The following is a 6505-nucleotide window of genomic DNA, read 5'->3' on the forward strand; positions in this document are numbered from 1 at the left end:
CTTCCGTTTTATGGGGATTACAGATGTGAAGATCTTGACTGGCAGTTGCTGGAAGCTCTGCTGGTGTGTGTGTGTGTGTGTGTGTGTGTGTGTGTGTGTGTGTGTGTGTGTGTGTGTGTGTGTGTGTGTGAGAGAGAGAGAGAGTTTGCATGTGTTTAATGAAAACCACATCAGGTGTAGCCTGATCCTGAGCTTTGAGCCCTGGAGAGGAGGCAGGTGCTTCCGGAGCGCTGGGCCGTGATTCAATCAGCCGCTGCAGCCGCAGGAGATGGGGGCCGCTGCCAGAGTCTGTGCTGCTGTCAGGACTGATCAGATATTACGAGAGCAGAGCCTCTGATCTCCACAACTCAACACGCAAGCAGTAACTGCAGCCAGAGCCGCTGAGTGGACAGAAACAGATCCAGAGAGCCTCAGACAGATGCGTGTGTCCAGAGCACTCTCATGGGCAGTCTTTAACTCAGCTGCTGTTTGCTGATTTTATTAGATGTATGAAAGTCCAAAGATGTTGAGGGCCATTCTGTTAAAAGGACATTCCCAATGACGTAAACAGAGGTTCCCTTGTGAAAAAGAAGTGTGTTTAATTGTACTGAATATGCACTTGTACTTCAAATCTTAAGTGCACTTAAAAAACAAACAAACAAACAAACAAAAAAAAACTGTACAGATAATATAACGTTAATGAAATAAACTCAAGTGTAGTTAAAGAGAGACACTTACTGTAAGTTCACTTTAAAAGATACACTTTGTAATTATCTCAAATTAAAATGTTTAAAGTACATTGCAGATCATTATTTTTTATTAATCTTTTGTTGTGCTTTAGAAAAGTACTTATTTTGATTTTGATTCATATTCTGATATTGTTTTTGTTTATTCTGATGCAATCAAAATTTCATTTAAAGCCAATATAACTGAAATGTACCAAACTGCAACTTTCTGATTACAAATATGTAATCGCAAATATGTTTGTACATATTTTAGTTCACCATAAATGCTTATCAGTACATTCAGCACTTATATTGCAAAGACAATACAAGTATATAAAATTACATGGGAAGATGTACTAAATAATAATTGCATTTAATATAGATTATTAAACTATAATACATTTTATGTAATTGCAATTAACATGCAGTTAGGTCTCCGAAACATTACATTCAGTTCACACTTAAGAAGCTATATTCTTTTAAAGGATATTATTTGTGTAAAAGTAAGCTACTTTTTTTTTTCACAAAGGTTACACACTTTTTCATTTAGCAGCACCAAAATAACTACACCCTCTTTTCAAATGCACCAACAGAGCTCGTGGATTGAAGTTGTCTTGTGCAGCCACTTCCTATAGTTTCCAGTCAATATTTACACGATTAAACGCTCTTCGTTCTTGTGTACGTTGGCGTACCATTTGCTTGTTAAAGGTTCCAAATTCCAAAACAAGCAACAGAACATCAATATTTCACTCCATTTACGCAGACTCACCAATACAGTCATTTTTGACAAATGTTTGGTCTGTCATTGTCATTAAAGTGCTCGTCGCTAAATCACTCCAAAGCCTGGAATGGAAAAGAGCAAAAATCTCAGAGTATTTTTCACTCAACAGCACGTCTGGAGGCACTGATAGCAGTGGGAAATGAAATGCTCCACACAAATAAACATTTGTTTGCTCTGTAAACTCTTCTGAGGGAACAGGGAGGAAAATCACTCCTTTGTATCATTGTTCTCCGAGCGATCAGACGGCTGCTTCATTTTCTCTGAGCTAAAGCTGCTTTTCATTCCTTTTTATTCTGCCCGAGAAAAGACCAAAGTCATTGATTCCGACTTCTCAACAAAATCAGTATGTTCTCTCTCTGAACCGGATCGATAATTCTGAACTCTTTTCATAGATTCCACTGATGACAAAAAGTGTACAGTCGAGTTTCAAAACTCTGGGTTCAATGTTCACCTGTCATTCAGATGAAAGCTGGCATCTGATGATGGCTCTTTATTCACAGCGCTTTCAAATTTAAAATGACTTTAGAAGAAAAGGTTGTTTGTGTTTTAGACTCGGATCGCTTGTTACAAAACGTTTCTTCATGCTCTGAGAAACGTATTTGTGAACCATGCTTAATTCTCTTATTCTGAGCAATAATAACTGAATATGCTGATTTGATTGTGTAAGTTTGCAGTGGATCTTGGAGGTCTACTCCCTCAGAAACACCAGCTGCACCCACTTTTAAACTGAGATGTGAAGGGTGAAGGTCAAGTTTACTCTCAAGAGCATCTTCACATATCCCAATTGTGATGGTTCTTACCATAACCTTTATTACATTAACATAAATCTGCATTATAACGATAACGTGACCATTGGTTCATATTATCCAGTGCTCTTTGCAGTTTTGATGAGATCAGATAAAATTTGGTTTGTTTCAGAAGTAGAGTTAGTTTTTAGATTCCGATGGAAGATTATGCAGACAAACATTTTTTTTTAAACTTTTTTTAAACAATATATATCCAGTCAAACTGGATTTGAAGATATGTTAATTGTTCCAGTTGTCATTAAATTTGAAGAAACTGGATCTAATACAGTGGTAGAGCAGTTCAGTTTAGTTTGCAGTTCTGTCACACTCTTGGTGTGGTTTGAATGTAATGCTACTGTGTAATCTCAGTAATAGAATCCAAATAAAACTTACACAACTTAGGTTTATTAATTCACTTCAGTTTTGTATTCAGTGGGGGCCAAACAAATCCTAATGTGTTACCTGTTAAACATGTTCATATATTATAATATTATTTAGACCACTTTTAGACTTCAGACCTCTCATATTCAAATATGATTTATCCACTTCTTTCACACCTGGCAGCATAAATGCATCCCTGTCTGATTGCGTTCATCGTGCTTTACTTGCTTCAAATGCAAATGCAGGACGATTAATTTTCTGGTGTCTCGCTGCAATCAGGCACATCAGATGATTTCATGTATGGAGATTGGGGCAAGTTGTCACATGAGCTGTATTATAAATGTTTGTTTTTTCTTGCAGTTTATATCCACAGTATATTTATTTCAAATGAACTTTAAACTATGTTTTAAGAATTTATTTTTTTTCATAAACATCTGGGTGGGGCGGGTGTCATTACACACAATTCTTTTTTTTTAAGAGATATTACCATTTACATTTACATGTAGTCATTTAGTCATTAAGCTTTTATCCAAAGCGACTTACAAATGAGGACAATGAAACCAGTCAAGATCAACAAAAGAGCAATGATACACAAGTGCTACAAGTCTCTGTTAGCTTAACACAGTTTACATAGCAAGGTTTTTTTTTTTATTATTATTATATAATAAATAATACAGACAGATCCAGCAAGATATGTACTGCAGTTTTGGAAGCCGCTCTTGCTAGTCGCAAGGCTTCAACAAATGAGAGCAAGGCAGTCTCGGTTGAATGTCCACTTCTGAAACCAGAATGGTTGCTGTCCAGGAGTTTTTTTTTTCTTTGTGAGAAAGGCAGAGACTTGTTTGAACACAGCTCGTTCAAGTGTTTTTGCATTGAAAGGGAGAAGGAAAACCAGTCTGTAGTTCTCTAAAAGAGATATTTAAATATTCAAATAACTGCATCTATTGTGCAATAACAGTGAAAAACAGTAGAGACGTTCAATGAAATGTTCAACAGAGAAAACCAGGGGCTGTTGTGTGTAGCTCTCACATTGTAATGATATTAATATTTTCAGTGTGAGAAAGACGTGAATCATCATTTAGCTGGAAGTGATACAAGCGGTGACATGTGTCCATCACCGTCTGCACCCACACACGTCTCCAGTCACACCTAATGCTTCCAGAGAAAACATTAATTCCAAACAATTTATTTAATAGCTTCGTTATTCACTTCACATAATTAAGCACAAGTTGAGCTTGATAAGCCTGAAGTACTCCATCGCTAAACCAAGCACGTAGTCAGCTCTTGCTAGCAGTGGTTCCTTTACACATTAAAGCAGTCTTAATTCCAAAGAGCTGCTTAATTATTTCATGTGACAAGGGGGGTATTAAAATCATAACTCCATCAATTATAGATCTGATCATTCACAGGCGAGGTTAACTATGCAGTGATGCGTGTTGAGAGAGAGGCTTTTAAAATGGAACTGGGTTAAACTGAACAGCTCACTGTTGAGAGCAATGAACAGTGACAAGTGCGCTCAATGTCTGCTGCTGCTGCTAACAATGCAATTCAACAATACTTACTTAATAGTTATTTTCTTCAGAGGCTATGATATTATAATACAAAGCACACTGTAACCCTATAAAGCACATAATAATAACACACACACATGTACTAAGCTCATAAATCAGTGTCACGTTCTGCTACTGTGTAATTAATGCTGTCATTAGCATTCAAGAGATTAAATGTCAGACGTTAGTCAGACCAACACATCAGAGTAAACACACTGATAAAGAGCAAGCATTTTCCAAACACATCAAAATATTAATTCAGATTTGTATTCAATTTATTTGTTTAGTTATACAGAAAAACATTTTTATATTTCAAACATTCTAAAGTCTTTCAATTCATTTTTTATTTTTATTTTATTTTTTATTGTTTAGATTTTTGATATGTAGAAAAAGCATGAGACTGTAAATGTTACAATACACACATACAACACTATATATATATATATATATATATATATATATATATATATACACATTTACAGTCTTGTGTTTTTTCTTCATATCAAAAATCTAAATATATGTAATATTTAGATTTCTATACTTAAAGAAATCAATAAATCAAATAAAAATCAAATATATAATATTTAGATTTTATGTATTGAAATCATTTGTACTTAATTCATTTTACACACAGTTAAAGTTTTTTATTTTTAATTTATTATGATTGTCACTAAATATTTAATGTTAATTTTTTTATTTTGTTGGTGCTTAATTAATAATCTTAATTCTTAGGTTGGTGCAATGTTTTTATAAATTTACTAGTTTTTTTTTTTTTTTTTTTTTTTTTTTTTTAATTTTAATTTTTCCTAAGTTACCTTTTTTATAAATCAATTGACTAGATTCAAGAAATTGATAGATTCAAGAAAGTGCAGAGCTCAAATGCAACAGATGACACATTAACTTGTACTTCTAAACATAAATGTTTAAATCTGATACATTCTTTTTGTTAGCATTTTCAAGAAAACAAAAACTGTTTAAATTCATAAAGAATCTGACTTTATGTCTTGAAACACACTGAACAAGTATTACATCATTTTCCTAGTTTATAAGATTGATTCACGAATAAACCAACAATATAAAAAGAGGGAATGAAAACTGAGGGAGCAGAATAGAAATGGAAGGCTTGTTGCATGTGAGCACAAACAAATTGCTGTAAATTCATATATTTTAAGTTGAGAAAGATGGTCTTTGAAAGATGTAATGGAGGTTCAGAGATGACCACTGCACACCTCCTCCTCATATCAGGAGCAGGGTTTTCCCGGGGATCCACCTCACGCATCACAAATCAGTCACGAGTTTTACTCTTCTCTGGTTCTTAGAGGTCATGAGGTCACGTGCCTTCAGTAAACCATAATCCAGTACTGTTAGGGAATCAGTCAGGATATTACAGACACGAGCAGTTTGAGCTCAGAATCACCATGGCAGGGATAATGACATGAATTTCCCAGGGTCAGTCTGCACAGCCGCTCCATCCTCCGCTCCAGAAAGGTCATGTGTTTTATTGAGCTCCCACTCTGTCTTCCCCGTTTGGGGGAAATTTTCCCTGTGTATCCAATCTATGAGTCAACTGACATAATGGCCCACTTCATAAAGACCCAATTTAGTGTTTGACAACATATTACATCTTACCTGATCTCTCTCTCTCTCTCTCTCTCGCTCTCTCTCTCTCTCTCTCTCTCTCTCTCTCTCTCATAGAGCTATTTTATGATCGTATAAGACACATTTGGTCAGATTATAGAGACTAACCTGGTTATTTATTGGATCTGCTTGAACTTTCTGTATTCATAAATGCCTGAAGATGGTGGTTACTTGTTACTTTTCTGGAAACTTTTATTCAATGATTATATCTGACATAAAATCTTCTGTGGCTACTGCAATTTATTTCCAAGACAGCTTATTGTGGTAAACTTGTTCAGGATTTTATTCACCATACTGAAAGGACTGTTTTAGGACTGTTTAGATTTATTATTAAGTTTCTTTGTAACATCTTAATTTAATTTAATTTAATTTAATTTAATTTAATTTAATTTAATTTAATTTAATTTAATTTAATTTAATTTAATTTAATTTAATTTAAAATTTTATTTAAATTGTAAAATGTAATATTTAATTTAATCATTTATTTTAATTTAATTTAATTTAATTTAATTTAATTTAATTTAATTTAATTTAATTTAATTTAATTTAATTTAATTTAATTTAATTTAATTTAAACCCTTCTCTGTTTCTCATTATGTAACAAATAATGTTCTATTATTTAAATGGCAAAGTATTTAGGTATTTAGCCTTTAATTTATGTCTAAA

Source organism: Cyprinus carpio, chromosome B9, assembly GCF_018340385.1.
Source record: "Cyprinus carpio isolate SPL01 chromosome B9, ASM1834038v1, whole genome shotgun sequence".
Lineage (NCBI taxonomy): Eukaryota > Metazoa > Chordata > Actinopteri > Cypriniformes > Cyprinidae > Cyprinus > Cyprinus carpio.